The following is a 25,856-nucleotide window of genomic DNA, read 5'->3' on the forward strand; positions in this document are numbered from 1 at the left end:
ATCCAGCACTTGAGAGGCTGAGGAAGGAGAATCAAAGCCAGCCTGGGCTACATAGTGAGATTCTGCCTCAAAAATCCCCCCAAAATGAGGTATGGGGATAGGTAGAAAACCCAAAACATGAAAGCATTTGATGTCCGCCCTCCAGAGGAACTAATACAGAAACCTTAAAGCGACAGAGGTCAACATAAAAAGGGGATCAGGAACCAGTGTAAAGATTAGTTAGAGATGAATCAACCTGGCTTGTAACACATTGTACATGAAAGCAATGCTAGGAATCTCTCTGTATAGCTGTCTTTAACTCAACTAGCAAAAATGCTATGTCTTTCTTATTATTGCTTATTTCTACTCTTCAAAGGAACTGGAGAAAAGCGCAGAACAGGTTCTGCCTGGAAGTGAGGGGGAAGTGGGGGAGAGGGTGGGGGCGGCGGGGGGCAGGGGGGAGAAACGACCCAAACAATGTATGCACATGTGAATAAATGAATAATAAAAAAAATCCCCCCCCAAACAAAAACTAGAAAGTAATGTCTGGTGATTCTAAAATGAAACCAGGAATGTGAACTAATGACCTAGAATGGTTTCTGTAATGGTTAATTTTACCTGTCAACTTTGTACTTAATTAAATACTGATTTAAGAGTTGCTGTGAAAGTATTTGGCAGATGTAGTTAACATTGGACAGCAGACTTTAAAAAAGATTACTCTCAATATCAGTGAGATTCATCCCATCAGTTGAAGGAGGAGAAAAACTGGTTTCCTAGAGAAGAAGAAATTCTGTCTCAAAACTGTAGAGCCAACTCCTGCCTGAGTTCCCAGCTCCCCTGACTACCCTACAGAGTTTGGACTTAACAGCTCCCATAGTCACATGAGCTGATGAGCCAATTCCTCAAAATAAATAAATCTTCCCACCTCCCTCTCCCATTTCACTGGAGAACCCCGATGGATACAGCCTTCCTCTGTATCTCTGGGGGTTTCTTGTTCTCATTATGTATTTCCACTTCTTTCAAAACCAATCTTGCCTTTCTGAAAGCTGTCTGTGGCAGTTTTAAGATTCATCAAGAGGTTAGTATCTATTGAGCAGTTAGTACTCTCTAAGCAGCATGCTCAGAGTCTTTCCACTTACTTCCCTTGGTTGTAGAAATCTCTGTCAGCATTCCTAATAGAGTACTTGGAAAATAGTAGATAAAATACATTTTATAGGTTTTCTCACTGTATTTGTGTTGGATCTATGTTAGTATCTTGGGTCACAGATCATCTGTAACTTGGGAGATAATTTTTTGCCCAAGTTTCTTTTTATTATGGCTCGATTCCTTTTGGTCCCTTAGGTTGATGGAGACAGGATTATTTGTAGTGCATAGTGTTCAATAGAAAGTACTTAAGTATAATGATAGCATGAAGTAAAAACTGATTGCCTTAAATTCAAACTGCACCTTTCCTGTGAAATCTCAAGTGCTCATGTAGGGACCATCAAAATTGAAAGAGTGAACCCAATAATAGGTGTATATTAGTGGAAAGAGGTGTAGCTCAGCAGGCTACCCTGTTAGCATACCCTGTTAGATGCAGAATCTCAGGGCTCCACCCCAGACCTGTTGAATCAGAATGTGAATTTTATTCTTTATTAGCATCTACTAATTGTCCAAAGTAAGAGCTCTCATTATATTTCCTTACATGTGTATAATGTACTTTGATCATATTCACCTCCTGTTGTACTCTCCTCATCCCCCCTTCCTCTCCCTTTTCCCCTTCCACAGCCCTAATAGTCCCCCTTATACTTTCATGTCATTCCTCCCTAGATCCATGTGTGAAGCATGTGATACTTGTCTTTGTAAAATTAGCTTATGTCAACATGATAATCTCAGAATATGCATTTAAAAGGGAGTCCCAGGTGACTTATATGCACAGTAATGATGAGAAATGCTGGTCTATTGTATGCCTTTAACATTATTTAACTGTCCTATTTATGACCAACTACTTACTCACTTTGTGACGTGAGTGTTGGGATTAGGGTTCCAACTGTAGCCCGGGTTGGGAACTCAGAAAGTATTGGCATCAGGGATTATTCTAAGGCTACAAAATACATAATAAAAATGGCCTGGGAATAATTGGCACTGACTTCCTGAAAACAGTTTTATTTTTCTTTAATTCATCTTTTAACTCATTCCAACTGGTGTTTTTTTTTCTTTTCTGTAGAAAAATGATTTCAAATAATGCCATCCCACGCCCCTTTCTTTTTATCCTTTTCTCATCTGCCAAGTCCCCTCCCCCTTGGTCCAGGTATGATGTTGTCACTCAAAGTCACTGTTCAAGCAGACACTTTGGGTTGGGGTTAGTCACTGAACCACTGAAGTTCCGCAAGACTGATGCAAAACAAAAATCCCCAGGCCGTGCAGCCCTTCTTACACTATTTTTACCCCTGCCCCAAAGGAAGGTTATGTTCCCTACTTCTGGTATGTGGCCTTGCTTATCAATCGAATCTTCACATCTGTGGAAGAATGATTCTATTTTCATTTATCTTAGTCTGCTTTCTGTTCCCAATAATATAATACCACAGATTGAGTATCCTCTGAAGACAAGATGTTTATTTTAGCACATAGTTCTGGTTCAAGGTTAAGGGGCTGCATCTGGTGATAGACTTCTTGCCGCTAAGTCCTGCGGTAACACAGACATCACTTGGCGAGAGTCAGGGAATGTGAGTGTGAGACCTTGCCAAACTGGTTTTTATAACAGATCCACTCTCAAAATGAATGGATTAGTCCATTCATGAGCATAGAATCCTAACTTTAAAATTTTCCCACCTGTAATATCTCATAATGGGGATGAGATTTCAACATAAATTTTGGAGCGAGTATAATAGTATCATTTTTGACACAAATCCAAGTGAAATTTATCCTCACTATGAATTGAGCCATATTCCCTCAGGGATCTGTATCATTAGAAGTAGTTAATGGGCAAGTTGGAGAAACACTGAGTGTGCCAAGAATTATGTTAAATAATGGGGATACAGAAATGAGTAAAACACAGGTCGTAATCTCCAGGAACTTATAATGGGAGCTGTAAAACATTCTCGAGTAGACTTTGAGTTCCTGGAGGCAGGGTACCATCCCCTCACTTCACTGAATCAATGAAACACACAGCCTTCTCCGTTAATGATCACTTTATTTAACAAACATTGGCTGAGCTTCATGCAAAACTGCTGGGCGCTGGAGATGCAGAGATAAATCGGACACAGGCCCAGCCCTCAGGTGGACCTTCTGGTGGGAGAGACAACAAAGCAGAGATGCACACGACCCCGAGAGCACTGTACTCTGTTGAGAAGCACTAGAAGCAGATGTTTATGGAGGGCATGAGCTCCACATGGGGTGACAGTTAGGATTGAGTAACTATGACTTTGCAAGGTATATCAGTTAAAATAACAACAAAGAGTTACCGCCATAGTTTGGATCTGAAATGTTTCCCACAGGTCCAGGTATTAAAACCTCTGTCACCAACCTGTGGTGCTTTTGGGAGGTGGTGGAACTTTTAAGAGGAGGGGCCTGGGGTGGAAGCATGTTGAGTCATTGGGGGGTGTGCCCTTGAAGGGATTACTGGGACCCCAGTCCCTTCCTGTTTCTCTTTTGTTTCCCAGCTACCACGAAATGAACAGCTTTGCTTTACCACCAGCTCCCCTCCATGATGCCCTGCCTCACCACAGGGTCAAAAGCAACAGAGTCAATCCACCATGAACTGAAACCTCTCAAATGTGAACCGAAACAAACCTTTCCTCCTTATAAATTGTTTATCTCAGGTATTTTGTTATGGCAACAGAAATCTAATTAACACACTTATAGGACAGGAAGGGAGCTTCCCTTTTGTTTAAAACAGGTTTTCTGTACAAAGGAAGTTTTTCATGGAATGTCTGACAAACCCGTGACAAATAGTTTCAGATTGAATTTGTTTTTTCATTCTCAAATCATTTAAAAAATTTAGGGGCTGGGCACAGTAGCATATGCCTATAATCCCAGCTATTCGGGAGGTGTAGGTAGGAGGATCGTGATCTAAAGATGGCCTGGGAGAAAGCATGTCACCCTATCTAAGAACAAACTAAAGCAAAAAGGGCTGGGTGCATGGCTCAAGTGGCAGAGAGCCTGCCTGGCCAGTGTGAGGGCCTGCATTCAATCCCCCAGTACTGCAAAAAAAAAAAAAAAAAAATTATGACAAAACACACCTAGCATATAATTTGCCATTTTAACCAAAGAAAGTGGCTGAAAACTGCTTCTGTGGCTCTTATCCAAACATTCACCTGGAGGATGTTAATGTATAGAGATTGAAAGAAGCCTGAGAGAGCAGTTCCTTGGGGAAGTGTTTGTGTACTGTGCAACCCCCTCTTCCTCCAATGGAGGAACAGGGGAGGTGCTCACTTTCACCTTAAGTCAAGTAAGAAAGGATGCTTTCATAAAACTGTACAGTGAGCTTGCTATGCAAACCTGGAGTTTGTGGGAGAGGCATGCATCCTGTAAGAGAAACCGTGCTCTAGTTGTACTAGGGTGGAAGGTAAGAGAAAGAGGTCATTCAGAATAAACTCTATTCTCTCTGACAAGATGGCAAGAATGTGTATTTTCTGTGACCAGATTTGAGACTCATGTGTAGGTACTTTCTTGGAGCCATTTAGAAATTTTATGAAGCATATTTGAATCTGGGTTCATAATGGGTCCCCAACAAAGGGTGTGTGTGGGTGGAATAGTCCAGTGCCTGGGAGCTGAGCATAAAGCATGATTATCCAGCTAGAGAAAATGCATCATGCAGAAGCAAGTTGAGAAACCAATGAATATACCTAAAGAAATCAAGAATCTGTCATATTCTGGATGTGCCAAGATCAGACGACATCTGTAACCAGTTGTGATGGCTAATGTGTTCGCTGGACTATGGCTTGCCCATAAATTTGAGCAAATATTAGTCTGGGTGTGTCTCTGAGGGTATTTGGATGTGATTAATATTTGAATCAGCAGATTGCCTTTCCTAATGTGGGTGGGCCTCATTCAATCAGTAAGAAGGCCTGAATACAACAAAAAACTGACCTTCCCTGACCTTCCCTGACTGTCTCTGAGCTGGGACATCAGTTTTTCCTGCCTTTGGATGTGAACTGAAGTGTTGGCTCTTCCTGGTTCTGAAGTCTACTGGCCTTTGGACTAGAAATGCCATCTGTACTCCTGGGTCTCATGCATATCTTGGGATTTGTCATCTTTGTCCTCCATAATTGGGTTTAATCAATTCTATGGTATAGATGGACTATGATACATATTTTCTATTGATTCTGTTTATCTGGAGAACCCTAATACACCTGTCAAGACTTATCTTTGTCTCTTATCTTTTCTTCTTCTTCTGGCTCTAACGTGGAGGAGCCATTGGCAATCTAGTGGTGAGTAAAGGAGAAGTGGAGAAAAAAATTCACATGGGGAAATAGAGAAGAAACTGCTGTCTCCCTTATGACTACCAAGAGATATGATCTTGTCCACCAGAACACAGTTCTGAATTAGAAGACAGCAATCTTCTGCACTGGCTCCATCTGTGTTAAATATTACCCAAGTAACAGTAAAGTGAGTCAACTTTCCTGGAACTGTGTTTTTCTAATAAGTGAAACAGGGCTAAGCAAGCCTGCTTTGCCTCTCTTATGAATAATGACCAAGAGATACATGGAAATTAAGATGCTAAGATTATATGCATGTAAAGTATTTCTATACAATTTCAGAGGAACAAAAGGGCACCTGGCCTTCCCCAAACTTCCTTTACTTACGGGTTAATAACAAAACTTGAATTATTCCTTTGGAATAGGGGAAAGTGAACATTTATTTAACATCAACTGTTCTGGGCAGGGCATTTTAACAGAACTAACTCAGTCAATCTTCTCATCTCTGCTTTCATATGTGTTATTATTTCCATTTTACAGATGAGTAGCCCGAAGCTCAAAGTGATATCATTCCCAAGACCACACACTTAGCAAGTGTTGGAGACAGGCTATAATTCATGCCTGTTTGACTCTTAAATTCACCTCCATTAATTATCAAGCCATTCTGCTTCCTAAAGTTGGTACATGCTAAATTATAATTTTCCCTTAGAGGAATATTCAGATCTCAGTCATTCAGTGTCAGACATCTGAGTGTAAATGAGTTTGTCAACACCCTTTCTCAGAAAATGTTTCAACTGGGGTTAAACATGGAAGCAGAGGGCACTGTGTGTATCGCTCAAGGGTGGAAGGCATTTAAAAAAAGTAGAAGATGCAGTGTAAATAGCAAGGACATTGGCAATCAGTTAAAATTGGCTTTAATTCCCCATTCTATTACACAGCTGTGTGACTTTGAGAACGTTATTTAGCTTATTTGAGTTAAATGAGAAGTTGAAGTTTTGTTTTTTGGTGATAGTGGAATTGAACTCCAAGATTTTTGCTTGCTAGGCAAGTGTTCCACCACTTGACCCATGCCCCCAATCCTTTTTGCTTTAGTTAGTTTTCACACGAGATCAGGTGCATTCAGGGTGGTATGGCCACACCGCTTTTGATAGTTTTCAAATAGGACCATTATCTTCCTATTTATGCTTCTTACGTAGTTGGGATGGCAGGCGTGTACCACCACACCCAGCTATTGGTTGACATGGGGTCTTGTGAACTTTTTGCCTGGGCTGACCTTGAACTGTGATCCTTCTGATCCTCCTGAGTAGCTAGGATTGCAGGCATGAGCCACTGTGCTCAGAAAGTTGAAGAATTTTTAAGGAGTGAAGTGATATTTGTGATGTTGACATTTAATGATTATTTTTTTCTGAACCTCTGTGTCCTTTCAGAGGTTGTTTTTCCTCCATTCCATGTGATCTTGGGTTTTTAATCATGATGCCTCACAACATGGGCTATGGTGGTAATCAATATATATTAAAATATATAATCTAGGATGGGCCTTTTTAATGGTGTCTATTTGTTGGCAATAGTTTTTGGTTCAGAGGTAGATACTAGAGCTAAACGGGGTTAATCAGATGCCTTCTCTGAAATGATTTTTGGGTGCTTTGGATCATATAATTTTTTTTCTGTTTGAGTGTCTAAACTAGGAGCATAGAAATGAAGCTATGCGTAGTTGTCCTCCCGTGTACATAGAGAGACTCTCAATAAAATGAATCTAACACACAGAAGAGAGTTGAAAGGAGGAAAGTGTGTCCTTGAATCCAACTGTGTCAGGAGCAGGTTATCTTTTAGACTTCCCAATTTATGAGTCCTTGCTTTTACTTGAATTTTAGTTTGAATTGGGTTTCTGTCAAATACTTCTGAAAGAATCTTGACTTATACATTGTTACAGCACATATAAGATGCATATATGTAGTGCTGAATAAATGATTATATACATGATGGAGAATACAACTTGAAAATATATAAATGAACTTTTTTCATTTGCATTTTGAGGTACATATTTTTTCTTAGTTAGCTCAAGACATCCGTCTACTGCTAGAGAAATAAGATCAAGACTAAAAATGAAAGTAAACATTAGCTTTCAGCTGTTGACACTTGCAATAGAATTCTATATCAAGAAAATGGCTTAAAAGCTAGACATTATTGAGCGAGGTGTTTTCCAAATTCCCTTATCTCTTCCTTTAGCATATCAGGATCCAGGCTTGGTGAGACAGGAAGTTTAAGGGGAAAGCTCCCCTTTGAGGTTCGCACTGAGAAAAATCTAGGGAGATAGATGAGGCCATGGATGCATCCTAGTTTCTCTCCTCACTATGCAATATGTTCTGAGCTAATATGTAGTGCTTTAACATACCTAAGTGGGTGGAAAATGTAGCAAGACACAGAGATCTGCTTCCTTGATTCCTTGTGATACAGACATTAGGTTTAGAACTACTACATTTGCAGTGGTGCCCTTTGTAATAGAGAAAAAGCTTACAATGTACTGCATGATCCAGGAAACTGGAATAGGGGTATGGCAAAAGAGTTTTAGCCTAGCAGGAGCTACAGGGAGCATTACTCATATTGCATACATCAGAGGCTCTTGCTTGTAGGGCATAAAGAGTTGATACTGTAATTTGGCCTACAACTTAGCTTGGCTCTGGGTGAGCTGATAGAAGATGCTTAGAAGGAAGGTGTAAAACCATTAGCAGTCAGTCTGGCACAAAGAAAGTTGAAATTCTATTTTCAAAGGGACTCAAGAGTGCATAGAATTAAAGTCGAGAATGGTCTGTTAATCAGGTAGCATTGTGAGTTATCCACAAATGTTTCTCCTGCAGCCCTCTTGGACATCCTTAGTTTATAGGGTCTGAAATATGAACTTACAGGATCTGAAATATGGACTTATTTGGAGGCATCGAGGATTTTAGAGGTCCATTTCCTCCAAAGTTCTGTGGTCCTATGATGCAAAGTTTCTAAGAAAAAACTAGGTATTATATTTGCAAGGTGTTGACTTCTGTTCAGAAATAGGTTATTCTTTTTTTTAATTATCATATTATTGTACTGGGGATATACTGTGACATTTACAAAAGTGCTTACAATGTATCTTAGTTAAATTCATCCCTCCATTATTCTCCTTTATCTCCCTTTTTCCCATTCTTAGAATAGTTTCAACAGGTCTCATTTTTCCATTTTTATACAGAAGTATATAATATTTCCATAGTAAGTCCAAAGATCGAGGGGCTTCACAGCGAGAAGGATGAGGGTCTTGGTGTCTAGCCAAAAGCATGCCACTTCAATGTTTTGATTCCCAGACCCCGTGACTGTACTAAGCCCCATGACATCTGCTCACAAGATTCATCCTGCCCTACTTGATTTGTATTTCATTTTTAGATAGCTTTAATTATTTGGAAGCTATTTCTGTACTGAGTTAAAATCTTTTCCTCTTAGATACTCAGCCATGCTAATTGTGCCATTTTTGCTCCAGCATTTTTTAGGAGCCACTCACAGTAAGTAGTTTATTGCTAATAATAACCCTCCTGCATTATGCTAAGTAAAATAAGTCACACACAGAAACACAACCACTGCATAATTTCACTTATATGTAGAATTAAAAAAAAAAGTCAAACTCATGGTAGAATAATGATTACTAAGGACAAAAGGTTGGAAAAAGGAGAGATATTGGGCAAAGGCTATGAACTCACAATTACAAAATGAATAATTTCTGGATACCTAATATATACTATGATGATTACAGTTAATAATGTATGGTATACTTGAAGTCAGCTAAGAGAGTACATCTCAAGTGTTCTCACTGGCCATACAAGAGTATAACTATGTGAGGGGATGGATGTGCTAATTGGCTCGATTGTGGTCATTGGTTCACAATGTGTATATCAAAACATCATGATGTACATCTTAAATAGATGCAGTTTTTATTTGCCAATAATAGCTAAACAAACCTGGAAACAATAAACACGAATAACCCTTGAGGGTTTGAAGATACTGTCTCTTCCTGGCTAAATATCTTTAGGGTCCACAATTCATCCTCAGAAGCTAACTTTCCAAATCCCCGATTATGTTGCTTGCTCCTTCCTGGACACACTACAATTTTTAAGGCTCCTTATTACATATGGGTCCCATGCTCAGTACAGATATTTCAGATGTGGTCTGTTCAGTGCAGTGGGATTATCAACTCCCTTATTAAATTAAGGTCGTTTACAAAGCCAGAACAAGATAATTCTTAAGGTAGTAACAAGTAGCAATGACATTTAATTAACTTTAGGAAGTCTAGAAGTGGGTGTTGAGGAACACATTCCTTCATTCCTTGTTGGGTTTTATATGCCAGTAGATTGGTAATTTTAAAAATACTTATTTTTTTTATCCCGTGGACTGCACATTGAATTTACATACAAAAATCAGTAAGTCGCAGGTATATTTTCCATTTGTTCAACACTTGCTCCTGTCTTTCTGGGCCATATTTAATGAAACTCAATCAAAAAATATTTTTAAACCCAATTAGCTTTCTTAATTTAGGATTGTTATTCCTATCTAGATTCTGCACAGATGCAAGAATGTCTGGCTGTATCTATACTTTGGGTTCTGTTTAAATACTTTGCATGGTAGTTACATTTCTCTCTTACCCATTCCCACAGTTCTGCTGCTATGAAAAATGAGAAGGACTGAAGTATTATTAGGCAATGACAACACAAGTAGTGTGATTTATGGCACTTACGAATCTGGGGGAAAGTAGGGAAATACAAACAGATTAGTAAACAGAGAACCGTGACTGCTCAGATGGTTTCCCCAAACTAGTCAATTCTAGTTCATTATTGCCCTTACACTCCCACCTCGGCACTAGGATGCTTGCAGTGTGGCTTATTTAGTCAAATCTACTTTATGACTGTACAGTTTTCTTTCTTTGTCTGAAATGTAGTCAGAACTCCCCATCCCCTGAAAATACCAGGTATTAAGGATATAGTAAGTATAATTCTTTTGACCAAAGCCTGTTTTGATTCAGTGGAATATGACTTAAGTTTATCTGATTTACATTTAATGAGTGCTTTAGATATCAATATATTAGTGTAGACCTGGTGCAGCTTGTAATTTAGTTTCTAATGGGGTTCCCAATCAACATCCTACTATGAAAAGTAGGACATTATTCAGTAGGCATAAGTAGGACATTATTCGGTAGGCATAAGTAGGACATTATTCAGTAGGCATAGAATATACCTGGCTATCAGACCTAAGAAACTTGATTTTTCTGGGACTCAGTTTCCATTTTTGTAAAGTGAGCAGGTTGGACCATAACCCTTGAAGCTCTGAATTTTTTAGGACAGTTGATTTGTCACCTATCAATGTTTCAGTCAAAACAAACTACATATATTATGATGGTCCAATAAGATTATAATGGAACCAGCAGAATGTTATTGTATAATACGTTACTCTTATGTTTGTGGTGATGCTGCTATAAAAACCCTACTGCATGCCAATCATATAAAAATGCATGTACAGTTCATAATACTGGATAATGACAATAAATGCTTGCTACTCATTTATATATTCACTATACTATAATTTTATTTTTGTTTTAGCATGCATTCCTACTTATAAGAAAAGTTTACTATAAAACACCATGCCAACAGCAACCTCATACATCTTGTATTTGCTGAATCTGTTGATTACATTTAGCAGCCATGTCAAGTGATTTACCTGTGCCATCTAGGTTGTATAAGCACACTGTGTGATAGTCCCGTGATGACGAACTCATCTGACAACAAATTTCTCAGAACGTATCCTTGTCAGTATGTGTTTTGTTTGCCATCTTAATAAAAAAACCCCATTTTAAGGTATGTGCTTTGTAAGAGGGATGAGCCATTTGTACTGTGGCTTGCACCTCTTACCAAACCCATAGCTTCACAAACCTTGTCTGACTAGTGAAGCATGTTGCTGAATGTCTTTACAAGCAAGACACAGTCTGCCAATTGTTGCTGATTTTTAACTTGGATGTTTGTACAGGGAAAAGCCTTGCAATATACAGATGGTATCTTCCTATGGAGTAAAGGGAAGACATGCTTACTGCCCATTTTGGAATTCTGTTAGCTTGAGTTCCTTAAGTTCAGAGTTCCTCTTCTGTAATGCAACTCACTTCATGTGCAGGCATCATTTATATAGCCCGGTGGGAACTGGGACTCCTGAACCAATGTAAAAATGTGGATTCTCTGATTACTGCTATAACCATGAGTAATAAATTGTCTTTCATCTCTAATCCAGGGGTCTCATATTTCACCAGTGTCCATGAAACTGTGCTAGCTTAACTTGTTAGTTTGCAAATAGAATAAATCCCAGACCCTTCACAGTTCTTTATAACAACCTTAGTCACATTCACTCCAAATAATCTAATTTGAAACACATTTTCTTTTATCTAATTGTTATATATATTAATTTTTACCTCCCAAATACATTGTAAGCATTGAGACCAGGCATCATGCCAATACTTTTTCTGTCTACCCAGTAGCAGCTGGCAGAAAGATATGGGTACATAGTAGGGCTCAATATATGTTTTTGAATTGACTTTATTTATGTGTATACCAGCTAAGCTAAAATACCCCATGATGCTTGCCATTGAACTTTTTGGTTTGGATGTCTTATGGGTGAAAACTATAGATTTATTCCCTGCAAAATAGAAAAGCCCTAATGAGACAGGGAGAAGATGTTTGCTTTTTCAGACATATAGGATGCAAGGCATAGGCAGTCCTTAATCAACTGGACATCATTGACTAAGAGGCCAATTCCAAAATGATTTTGAGCCCCACATTTCCCAAGATATAAGAGGCAGTTTGATATTCTGGGCTAATAACTATGTTTTGTTTGCTGAAGAACTCTGTTTTTTTTTTAATAAAATTCAGTAGTTTTGGGAAGGAGATCATGTATACCAGCCTTCTACCTTCAGCATCAATGAGAGCTCATTTGACATTTGATACCAGTCCCAGAAAAAGATTTGACTCTTTATGAGAACATTCCCCAAAGCCATCCACTGCTGTTTATATTCTTATAAGTTGATAAATGCAAACAATAGGTCTATTTTGTCTATATAGACAAAAATGTCTACATAATGCATTTTCATTTGGTTTTCACTGTTTCCGATAGTCTAGATCATTTAGTTACTCAGATAATTCCATTTTCTCCAGAGTAATATGGGGACCCAATAGGTTTTCTGCTTTTAGTGTTAAAATATTAGAATTTAGGACCCTATCTTTTTGGTAAAGCCCTGAGGATACACTCCCTAACCCCATAATACTTCTTATTTTCTTTCTCCTTTCTTTTTTTCTCTCTCTCTTTCTTCCTTTCTTCCTTCCTTTCATTTCTTTCCTTACCTCCTTTCCCTTTTGGTCCTCCTTCTCCCCCTTTTTCCTCCTCCCCTTTTACCTCCTCCTCTTCCTTCTCTTTCCCCTCCCTCTCCCGCCCTTCTCCATATAAGGACGCAATACACTCCCAATTCAGTCTTATCATTTTCTAACTTTAGCTTTGCAAATTTGGCATTTTCTAACTTTACTTTTGTGAATTCAGGCTGTTCCTTCTCATATAGAAAAATTTCCTCCTACTTGAATTTGAGTATGCTGCCACCAAGTGGTTGCCAGTTCTTTGACTGTTGTCAGTGGCATGAGTGTCAGGATTGGGGTAGTGTGAAACTTTGAATAGGTGAAGGTATCAAGTATCAGAGGGAGTTGGGGTCAATCTTCATGAAGTAGCAGGAACACATTGAAGAAGAAAAATGGAGTGTAACCTGAGGAAAGATAGTTTGAAGTCCAGAGAACAGTGAGATGTAGGGTGGAAGGAGCAAAGAAATAATAGAAAACAATTTTCATTTTTTGTTTCTGTACTTTTCTATGGCTCCTGTACTTGTTGGAGACTTCAAATAGCAAGATTGATGCATTATCATCTTGGACAGGGTCATGTCTTGTACATCTTTGTGTCCCTCACAATGTCTTTCGAGTATAGTACTAGGCACATACTTTGTCCTTAACAATGGTCTGTTAAATGAATGGCCCAAACCTGCAGGAGTTGAGACAGTATGTAATGGAGGGGGAGGGTGCTGACCTGAGGCATGCAAGCAGCCCCTCATGAGCAAGTCTGGATAATATCCTGCCTTTTTCAAGCTGAGGCCTTACACAACTTTACCTGGCTCTTATAATCAGCCTTCTAAATTATATCCTTCTCCAAATCTTCTGAGTGATATACTCACATACCTCCTCTCCTTTCCTCTGCTGTATCTTCCTCTCTGTGCCCCTTTCCCCTTCTTCTTTCTTCATCTTTAAATCTCAGACCCAAGGCTCTGGATGTTCTTCATACCTCTGAAGCAGCCTGGGTGGCTGAAATATGGAATCTTTTGATTGGAGGACATGAGACCTAGGGCTTCTTTCATTTATAAGGTGTGTAAGGGATGACTAGATAGGGCTTTTAAGAGGTCATATGAAAAGAAAGTGGAAGATTATTCCAGGTAGATTTTGCTGAATTTAACACTCTGATCTGGCACAGTTCTTATCCAGAAGGGGATTTATCCTTACATGATAAGATGTGTGCCATGTTATCTTTGGTTTGGGCCATTGCATGATCACATAACCCGTTTTTTGAGATGCATACTTAGATCTCACTCATTACCCAAATTTTATACTCCATAAAAATCCGGTGAAACTGTCCTGAGTATCCTTATCCTAAAGTGGACATTAGTTTCAATGAGCGGGTGTGATTACCTATTTGGTACCACAAACGCCCACATTTCTAATACAGAATTCTCCAGTCAGGGTTCCACATAGAGGAATACAGCATAGTAGATAAGTATGTGCACTTGGAAGTCAGGCATACTTGGATTTAAATTTTACCTCTGCCTTGTAGGAGCTGTTTGATGTTGGGCAAACCACTTAAGTTCTCTGTAATTCAGGATATTAGCCTGCAAAATGGGGTAAGATTAATTGCCTTGGCTGGTTGTGATGAAGGTTAGGTTAAATGACAAGACACACCACTCATAGAATGCATATGGTTAAGTACCGAATTGCTGATAGCTATTATGTAAATTTCTTTCTAAAACACAAACCTTAGGAAGTGGTAGCCCTGGATAGTCTCAGTGTTGCTCACTGCTAGGTCCTTGTCTTCTGCTTCTGAAGCTTGTGGTGATTGTTCGGGCACAGATTCTCAGGTTATCTTGTGCCCCACAGAGTGCTGAACAAGTGGAAGCTTGTAAGCTAAATAGGATGTCATTTCGAGGCACCATTGCTCTAATATCTTTAGACATTTCTGAAGAACAATTGGATTCCCTTCAGTTTTAATTTCCCTCCTTGCCCAGATAAATTTTCCAAATGTCCACTTCCTATTTCCTCGATCAAGGCTGGAGTTGAAGGAAACTGGACTTCAATCTCTAACCAGACTGGGAGCACCATTTGACCTCAAGAACAATTTGTGTTAGAAAGGCAACAGAATCACTGAAATGGATTGTCATGAAATGAAGCTTCAAATTAAAGTGCAAGGCACAGTCTGGTCCTAATTGGCAGTGAAGTTGGTTGTGTAAGAGGCCGATTCCTATATTCCATTGCAAAACTGTTGTAGTATTATTACCTCCTCCTTCTCCCTGCTCTAAGTCACTCCTCTCCACTCCCACATAGCCTTTGGGAGATGATGATCATTGGGTAATGGCAATACTGAATATTTCAATTATTTAAAAATCTATAATCCATAAGCTATCTGCATGTTCAAAAAATGTCTAAAACCTAGTACAGTTTGAACCACTAACAACAGATGTTGGTGAGAATGTGGGGAAAAAGAAACCCTTGTACACTGCTGGAGGGAATACAACCACTCTGGAAAAAAAATTGGAGGCTTCTTAAAAATCTAAACATAGATCTGCCATATGATCCAGCAATCCCACTCCTGGGGATATACCTAAAAGACTGTGACACAGGTTACTCCAGAGGCACCTGCACACCCATGTTTATTGCAGCACTATTCACAATAACCAGGTTATGGAAACAACCAAGATGCCCCACTACTGATGAATGGATCAAGAAATGTGGTACTTGTACACAATGGAATTTTAATCAGTGATGAGAAAGAATGAAATCTTATCATTGGCAAGTAAATGGATGGAACTGGAGAGAATCATTCTGAGCGACATTAGCCAGGCTCAGAAACCAAAACTTGTATGTTCTCCCTCATATGCGGACTTTAGATCTAGAGAAAATACAGCAATGTGGTAGAACTTAGGTCACATGATAAGGGCAGAGCACACCTGGGAGGTATGGAGATAGGTAAGACACCCAAAATATGAAAGTGTTTGATGTCCCCACTCCAGAGGAGCTAATACAGAAACCTTAAAGCGGCAGAGATCAATATGAGAAGGGGATTAGGAACTAGTGAAAAGGTCAGTTAGAGAAGAATCAACTTGGGATGTAACACATTTGAACATGGAAGCCATCCTAGGAATCTCTCTGTATAGCTATCCTTATCTTAACTAGCAAAAATGCTTTGTCCTTCCTATTATTGCTTATACTTTCTCTTCAACAAAATTAGAGATAAGGGCAGAACAGATTCTGCCTGGAAGCAAGGGGGGTGAGGTGGGGGAGAGAGGGAAGGGGTGGGGGGAAGGGGGTAGAAACAACCAAACAATGTATGCACATATGAATAAATGAATAAAAAAAACCTAGTACAGTTTGAAATATTCCTTGTGTTAGGATGAATGATTGTGGGGAGTGGATTTTGAGAAGCCTATGAGAATTTGACATAAGCACAGTTGTGTCCAATAATATACAGGCTGAATTTGGCAGGGCCACAGCCATAGAAGAGAATGAGAAGGAGAGATGCAGCACAGCTGCTTTTTCTAAATTGTTTACATTCAGAGAAGTAAAGAGCAGGTTTCTCTTGTTACAATGTCGTGCCCCTCCCTGAGAACTGTTTCTCCACCTCCTTGTTTACCACTGGATATAAAAGACTCACTGAAGGAGGCTTTTTGATGGGGGATTTTGATTGGCTGCCACTGCTGCTGACCCTGGCTGGTGTGTCTCCACCAGTGCAGCTTTCTGCACTGAAAACTTAATACATAGGCTTTAGAAAAGCTAAGCTAAAGAAAAGCTAAAGAGAACATGGGACAGTTCAAGTCTAAGGACCAGGACTTTAAGAGTTATGCTAATACAGTTTTTAGATGTGGCTGCTGTTGTTTGCAAGTCTGAGCACTGAGATTTTAAGAAAGCTAAAGAGAAAACATGGGACAGTGTAAGTCTAATGAAAGAGACTTTAAAGAATAGAAATGAAGAATTTAGAAGCAAGGTTTTAAAGAATAGTAAAGAAGCAAGGCCTTAAAGAATAAGAGAAAAATAAGCAAAGTGAAAGAAGAGAATAGAGTAAAAAAGCAATGAGGCTGTTGTGCATCTCCATCCAAGCGCCCAGCATACCTGCCCCCAGCATTATGCATGTTTGTCTATTGTTTGTCCTTTCTGCAGCTCCCATCACCCCCAGTTAGCTCAATTAGGTCAGGAGAACAAGGGAGTGAGAAAAAGCTCACTCCAAATGATGGCCCTCCAAATGAGTCCACATACAAATCCCTGGAACCTGTGAATGAATATATCACCTCATGAACAAAAGGAACTTGGCATATGTGATTAAGAATATATATATATATATTTGGCACTAATGGGGATTGAATTTAGGGTGTTAAGCTTGTTTAAGCCCTGTACCACTTCAGCCACACCACAGTCCTTTTGCTTTTGGTTTGTTTTTCAGATAGGGTCTCATTGTTTTGCCCAGGCCAGTTTTGGACTGCAGTCCTACTAGCTCTGCCTCCCAAGTAGTTGGAATTACAGGCACACCCCACCATACCTGGCTTGTTTATGAGATAGCTTCTCACTAACTTTTGCTAAGGCTGATCCTAAACCATGATACTCCTCTCTCTGCCTCCAGAGCAGCTTGGATTACAAGTGGCTCTCTTCTTGCCACCACACTTGGAAAGAATTTTGGTGTAGGAAGATGATCCAGGATATCCAGGTAAGCTCATTGTTATTACTAGTTTTCTGATGAGAGAGGTGAGGAAGGAGTTAGAAGAAGAGAAGATAGATGATAAGGATATAGAAGCAGAGATTGAAGTGATGACTTTGAAGATGAAGAAAGGGGCCCAAAGCCAAGGAATATAGGCAACCACAAGGCTGAAAAAGGCAACTAAATGGGTTTCTCTCTCAGAGCCTCCAGAGGAAACCAGCCCTGCCTACATTGTGACTTTAATCCAGTGTGACCTATTTTAGATATTTGACCTGCAATACCATAAAAGAATATGTTTGTGTTGTTTTAAGCCAGTCCCCCAAATTATCCTAGATATGCTGTAGAATCAGAAATTCCTCATGTTAGAATTATTGTTTTGGATGACTAAAGACACAACTATTAAACGTTTCCACTAAAATGCAAAAGGAAAGCATTAAGTCTGTTCTGCTTTGTTCTGACAGACTGGCAGAAAACACAACAGGAGGCCCAAGATGCAGGGACTTCTGGGCCTCAGGGCACTTTGAGAAGGTAAAACTAATGGGTGGGATTTGTATGGCTGGATGTAGCAAGGCATACCTGGGATGAGAGGGTGTCAAGAGGGAAAAGAGAGATCCTGAAGACTATATCCCATCTGTCATGCGTTTTCTCAGTTGAAAAATTCAACAGTTTGGATGTGAGCATCATCTATGTGACTAATCCAGCATCAGATCTATTCCATAGAGCTCTTAGTGAGCTTAATGGAATAAGTGACATTTAATGTTTGCCTAGGATTGCAAATTCTGACTTGTCTGTTCTTTTGTCCACCCCATAGGATTTTGTCTGCTTGACATCCTGCTACCTCTACTGTTTATTGTGGACTCATGCTCACTTCTAACTTCAGCTCTTTGGGCTGCGTGTTAGATGCTTTTTCATTCTTAGAATTTTGCATTCCCTGCTTCCAAGAATCCTTTGCTTTAACTAGTGCCTGACACCAAAGTCACTATCAAGCCCTGATCAGGGGACCTCAATTCTTTATGGAATGACTCTTTCTGAGAGAAAGTTATCCTCTCCACAGTACACACCTCCCACAGTATTTTTGCCTTTGCAGTAAGAAATAGCAGCTTTGCAGATGAAGGATCTTCCACCCTCAAACCTGCCCTCTGTGTTTCCCAACACACGACAATACCTGCCTTCCTTAATTCTGATCTCACCTCCAGAACACTGTGACAGAAGTCCAGGAAACTGGGGGTCTTTGAACCCATTAGAATCTTCGAAGGACCCATCTCCATTAGTACTTTGATGAGTATCAGGAATATGAACCCCATCAGCTAGGATTTAAAGATGCATGTCACATCTGCACAGCTAATATGGTCTTTAAGCAACTAAGGAAGGAGAGATTTCCTATTTCACAGGTCTACTGCCTCACAGTGAATACAGAAATGCCACTCAAGAAAGAGTCTGTAGTCTAGAATATATAATGGATTCTCTTATTAAGCCACCAGGAGGCTTTGGATAGCTTAATATCCATCCAGATATGAGTGTTATTTTCTCAGGAACTGGCCAAGTGAGTTCAGGTATTGAAAAGGAGCAACTCTGACTTGTTTACTAGGCCTAAGCTATACAATCACAAGAGCCCAAGAATATCAAGTAGCCCATTTCCAACTCAGAAAGAAAGACATGATATGGTCTGAATCCCTGGCTATGTTTATCATTAAATGATGTTACAGTCCTTTGACAATACCTGCTAGTAAAACCAGGGTTTGGGTGGTGGTGGAATAGGCCACACTGGCACAGACAAGTGTTGGGAATTTAGAAGGGCGCACTGGGTCAGAGTAAGGCTGGGTCTGGGACAAGGATGTGATTCCAGAGTTTAATGATGTAATTCAGTTACTATAGGCTTGGATTCATGGTAGTTGAACTCCAAGAGTAAGTTCAAAATCAGATTAGAACACAGAGGGATAAAAGCAGGTAAATGTGAGCATAAGTGTCCATAATGACAAATTTGAATAAAAAACAGGATGTTGGCCAAGCAGGATTGAGGCAATTGGCCAAAGGTCATCTAAGGAATTAGCAATGGGTAGAGTCCAGATTAGCTGTTGGTCAGTTATCTAGGAATTATGGTTGTGGATGCTAGGGATTCAGATCAGGATTCAGATTAGGAAACAGATTTCATGTAGGAAATATAATCCACTACTGGGATACTGGGCAAGGAATCAGACTTGGGAGAAAAGACATGAAAGAACTCTGATTATAGAGGTACCAATATTATGTCAGTGGAAGAATGTGACTTGATGATGACTTGCTGAATTAATGATCTCCTCCAAATTTCTCCTGACTGGTGTCTTCCTCCAGCCTGTTATCCACAAAGTAGCCAGACTGAGCTTTTGAACATACTGACTTGATCCCATTGCTTCTAGTTGCTCTTATGATGAAGACCAGACTCTATCAATCTCTATAAGGCTCTTCATGGTTCGTTTCTTGCCCTTCTCTTTGGCCTCATCTTCTGCCATTTTCCCTTTCCCTTTTGGCACTCTAGCCACACTGATTTTCTATATGTTCTTCACTTTCCCATTGTCTCGAACCTGTTGCACATGCAATTCTTTCACCTTGGAGTATATGTCACTTATCTATTTATAAATACAACATCAGAAAGGAAACATCTTATTTATCTAAAACAATGTCCCTTTATTCTTTATAATGCTTTTACTCAACATCATCAGTTACATTCACAAGTCACTCACTAACCTTGCCCACCATAAGCACTGAGCCCACCACCTCGTATGCACCACTTCTACCAGGCTTTACTTCCCATATATCCTCATCATGCTACCACAGTTCCCCATTTGCCATGCCCACTACCACACCCTTTTTCATTAGGCATGCCCTCTACCACTTACTGTCCTCATTCGCTCTTTTCATGCTCCCTGTTACCCCATCTCCCTGCCACTCCCTATTACTCACACTCAGAAGCCCATCACACCATCCTCTTTTGCCCATTCAGCAGCTCCAAAACACTAGCAGCATTTCCCACTGCCCCTAATAATGAGCGAGGGCCCTCCTACTTGCAGTTTGGGTATCAGTTTGCTTTAGTAATGTCTTCCCTGACCATTCTGCCTGGATTAGCTTTCCTGTTTTCTGTAAATCATACTCCCCTCCCTTTTTCAAAGTACTTATCACAACGATAATCATATAGTACTTTTTGGTGATTGTATTTAATGATTGTCATCCCTACTGCATCTATTCTGTTTTGTTTAATACTATTTCCCCTGTACCTAGACACATGGTAGACCTGAAATTACTTGCTGTATCTTGTCATATGAAGTATTAAAAATGTGAGGCTCCAATTAGCTATGTACTCAGAGTTACACAGCTAGTAAGTGCCAGAGCTGGGATTCAAACTCAGGTCTGTTTGACTCTAAGTCCTGTGGGTTTCCTTTTATAAATTTTTATTAGGATATATTTGTTATATGGGGGGGATTCATAGTGACAATTCCAATTAGACTTATATTGCACACTTGTTACATTGCCCCTGTCATCTCTCCCCCTCAACCTCCTCCCTTCTTACTTCTGTTTCATATAGGTATATGAAGTCCATCAAGCATATACACTCCCGGGAATTCCAAGATGGCGGCTAGAGCTTACTGTCAATTAGTACACTAACACTCCCTGTTTATACCTTTGAAACTCTCTTGTCTGATACCTTGTTCTGCTTTCTCCCTCTTGTCTGTATATTTGTTTTCCCCTTTTCTTTAACTTCTTGCTTTCCATCTCAGCTCACTCTTCCATTCTCAATATTACCATTGTTATTATTACAAGCTAGAAAATACTTAATTACACACAGTACAGGGACAGTAACAACACCAAGGACAATGACAGGAAGACAGAAAAAACAAGGAAACCAGTTTCCCCACAGCAAAAAATTAGTACAGGAACCAGAGGGGAATGAAGAGAACAGAAACTCAGATCCAGACTCCAACAAAATGAAGATAAACTATGCCAAAGGACCCAATGAAGCCCACAAGAATAATTTAAAAGAAGACATACTACAAGTACTCAATGAGAATTTTATAGAGATGATACTGGATAGGGTCAACCAAAATGTACAGGAGACACTCAAGAAATTCCAAGACAATAAAAATAGAGAATTTGAAAAAGCAAAAGAAGAAATAAAGGAAACCATAGAAGCACTGTATAAACACCAAAGTGAAAGAGAGAACACAATGAATAAATGGATAAATGAACTCAGGACAAAAATAGACAACAATAAAGAAGAAAACAGCCAGGATATGGAAAACCTCAGAAAAAAGAACGAAACAGAACTGCAAAACAAAACGGAAGGCCAATCCAGCAGAATAGAACAAACAGAAGACAGAATCTCAGAACTTGAAGATGAAATGGTAATTAAAGGAAAAACTGAAGAACTATTAATTAAATAACTCAAGACCTGTGAAAAGAAAATGCAAGAACTCACTGACTCCATCAAAAGACCAAACTTGAGAATCATGGGCATCGAAGAAGGAGAAGAGGTGCAAGCGAAGGGAATGCGTAATATATTCAACAAAATAATAACGGAAAATTTCCCAAATCTAGAGAAAGATATTCCCATACAAATGCAAGAGGCCTCCAGGACACCAAACAGACCAGATCAAAATAGAACTACTCCACGACATATCATCATTAAAACAACAAGTTCAGAAACTAAGGAAAGAATATTGAAGGCTGTAAGAGAGAAAAAACAAGTAACATACAAAGGTAAACCCATCAAAATCACAGCAGACTTCTCAACAGAAACATTAAAAGCAAGAAGAGCGTGGGGTGAGATCTTCCGGGCACTGAATGAAAATAACTTCAACCCCAGGATACTCTACCCAGCAAAGCTATCATTCAAAATAGATGGAGCAATAAAAGTCTTCCATGATAAGCAGAAACTAAAACAATATGTGACCACAAAGCCACCATTACAAAAGATTCTGCAAGGGATCCTGCACACAGAAAGTGACACCCAACTTAACCATGAAAAGGCAGGCAGCACCAAACCACAGGATAAGAAAAAGCAAGACAGTAGAGAGTAACATCAAGTTAGGTACACACAATCAAACCTTCAAACAACTAAGATAACTAAATGGCAGGAATCACCACATACCTATCAGTACTAACGCTTAATGTTAATGGACTTAATTCACCCATCAAAAGACACCGTTTGACAAAATGGATTAAAAAAGAAGATCCAACAATTTGTTGCTTACAGGAGACTCATCTCACCGACAGAAATAAGCATATGCTTAGGATGAAAGGCTGGAAGAAGATTTACCAAGCCAATGGCCCCCGAAAACAAGCAGGAGTACCAATACTTATCTCTGACAAAGTAGACTTCAAACCTACATTGATCAAACAAGATAAAGAAGGACATTCCATACTAATAAAAGGGGAAATAGACCAAAAGGAAATAATAATCATCAACCTGTATGCGCCAATGTCAACGCACCCAATTTCATCAAACATACCCTGAAAGACCTAAAAGCATATATAACGCCAACACTGTGGTTGTGGGAGACTTTAACACTCCATTATCATCAATAGATAGGTCATCCAAACAAAAACTCAATAAAGAAATCCAAGATCTAAAATATGCAATAGATCAAGTGGACCTAGTAGATGTCTACAGAACATTTCATCCAACCTCTACACAATATACATTCTTCTCAGCAGCCCATGGAACCTTCTCCAAAATAGATCATATCCTAGGGCACAAAGCAAGCCTCAGCAAATATAAGAAAATAGAAATAATACCATGCATACTATCTGACCACAATGCAGTAAAAGTAGAACTCAACAACAAAAGTAAAGACAAAAAACATGCAAACAGCTGGAAACTAAATAACTCATTACTTAATGAAGAATGGATCATCGATGCAATAAAAGAGGAAATTAAAAAGTTCCTAGAAGTCAATGAAAATGAAAACACAACCTACCGGAACCTATGGGACACAGCTAAGGCAGTCTTGAGAGGAAAGTTTATAGCCATGAGTGCATATATTAAAAAGATTGAAAGATCCCAAATCAATGACCTAATGATACATCTCAAACTCCTAGAAAAACAAGAACAAGCAAATCCCAAAACAAATAGAAGGAGAGAAATAATAAAAATAAGAGCTGAAATCAACGAAATAGAAACCAAAAAAACCATACAAAGAATTAATGAAACAAAAAGTTGGTTCTTTGAAAAAATAAACAAGATCGATAGACCCCTGGCAAACCTGACTAAAATGAGGAGAGAAAAAACCCAAATTAGTAGAATCAGGAATGCAAAAGGGGAGATAACAACAAACACCATGGAAGTCCAGGAAATCATCAGAGACTACTTTGAGAACGTATATTCAAATAAATTTGAAAATCTAAAAGAAATGGACAGATTTCTAGATACATATGATCATCCAAAACTGAACCAAGAGGAAATTAATCACCTGAATAGACCTATAACACAAAATGAAATTGAAGCAGCAATCAAGAGTCTCCCCAAAAAGAAAAGTCCAGGACCTGATGGATTCTCTGCTGAATTCTATCAGACCTTTAAAGAAGAACTGATACCAACCCTCCTTAAACTGTTCCATGAAATAGAAAGGGAAGGAAAACTGCCAAACACATTTTATGAAGCCAGTATTACACTTATCCCAAAACCAGGCAAAGACACCTCCAAAAAGGAGAACTATAGGCCAATCTCCTTAATGAACATTGATGCAAAAATCCTCAACAAAATAATGGCAAATCGAATTCAGCAACACATCAAAAAGATTATTCACCACGACCAGGTAGGCTTCATCCCAGGGATGCAAGGGTGGTTCAACATACAAAAATCAATAAACGTAATAAACCACATTAACAGAAGCAAAGACAAAAACCACTTGATCATCTCAATAGATGCAGAAAAAGCCTTTGATAAGATCCAACATCATTTCATGATAAAAGCTCTAAGAAAACTAGGAATAGAAGGAAAGTTCCTCAACATTATAAAAGCTATATATGACAAACCTACAGCCAGCATTATACTTAACGGAGAAAAATTAAAACCATTCCCTCTAAAATCAGGAACCAGACAAGGATGCCCACTATCTCCACTCCTATTCAACATAGTACTGGAATTCCTAGCCAGAGCAATTAGGCAAGAAGAAGGAATAAAAGGAATACAAATAGGTAAAGAAACTGTCAAAACATCCCTATTTGCAGACGACATGATCCTATACCTTAAAGACCCAAAAAACTCTACTCAGAAGCTTCTAGACATGATCAATAGCTATAGCAAGGTAGCAGGATATAAAATCAACATAGAAAAATCATTAGCATTTCTATACACTAACAATGAGCAAACGGAAAAAGAATATATGAAAACAATTCCATTTACAATAGCCTCAAAAAAAATCAAATACCTAGGTGTAAACCTAACAAAAGATGTGAAAGACCTCTACAAGGAAAACTATACACTTCTGAAGAAAGAGATTGAGGAAGACTATAGAAAGTGGAGAGATCTCCCATGCTCATGGATTGGTAGAATCAACATAGTAAAAATGTCGATACTCCCCAAAGTAATCTACATGTTTAATGCAATTCCCATCAAAATTCCAATGACATTCATTAAAGAGATTGAAAAATCTACTGTGAAATTTATATGGAAACACAAGAGGCCACGAATAGCCAAGGCAATACTCAGTCAAAAGAACAATGCAGGAGGTATCACAATACCTGACTTCAAACTATATTACAAAGCAACAACAATAAAAACAGCATGGTACTGGCACAAAAACAGACATGAAGACCAGTGGAACAGAATAGAGGATCCAGATATGAAGCCACACAACTATGAGCAACTTATCTTTGACAAAGGAGCTAAAAATATACGATGGAGAAATAGCAGCCTCTTCAACAGAAACTGCTGGGAAAACTGGTTAGCAGTCTGCAAAAAACTGAAACTAGATCCATGTATATCACCCTATATCAAGATTAACTCAAAATGGATCAAGGATCTTAATATCAGACCCCAAACTCTTAAGTTGATACAAGAAAGAGTAGGAAATACTCTGGAGTTAGTAGGTATAGGTAAGAACTTTCTCAATGAAACCCCAGCAGCACAGCAACTAAGAGATAGCATAGATAAATGGGACCTCATAAAACTAAAAAGCTTCTGTTCATCAAAAGAAATGGTCTCTAAACTGAAGAGAACACCCACAGAGTGGGAGAAAATATTTGCCAATTATACATCAGACAAAGGACTGATAACCAGAATATACAGGGAACTTAAAAAACTAAATTCTCCCAAAACTAATGAACCAATAAAGAAATGGGCATGTGAACTAAACAGAACTTTCTCAAAAGAAGAAATTCAAATGGCCAGAAAACACATGAAAAAATGCTCACCATCTCTAGCAATAAAGGAAATGCAAATTAAAACCACACTAAGATTCCACCTCA

General features: G+C 39.0%; 1 protein-coding gene and 1 long non-coding RNA gene across 2 annotated transcripts in view; both read left to right on the plus strand.

Annotated features, from left to right (window-relative positions):
* Positions 1-25,856, plus strand: part of Smarca1 (SNF2 related chromatin remodeling ATPase 1) — a 630,075-nt gene that overhangs the window by 150,245 nt on the left and 453,974 nt on the right. The window lies entirely within an intron of this gene.
* LOC141419681 (uncharacterized) overlaps positions 1-25,856 on the plus strand; it is a 39,487-nt gene that overhangs the window by 3,512 nt on the left and 10,119 nt on the right. The window contains exons 2-3 of the long non-coding RNA XR_012444300.1: positions 17,340-17,423; positions 17,876-17,942. This is a non-coding gene — a long non-coding RNA (uncharacterized lncRNA). The remainder of the gene's footprint in view (positions 1-17,339; positions 17,424-17,875; positions 17,943-25,856) is intronic.

The sequence above is a fragment of the Castor canadensis genome, chromosome X, assembly GCF_047511655.1.
Source record: "Castor canadensis chromosome X, mCasCan1.hap1v2, whole genome shotgun sequence".
Lineage (NCBI taxonomy): Eukaryota > Metazoa > Chordata > Mammalia > Rodentia > Castoridae > Castor > Castor canadensis.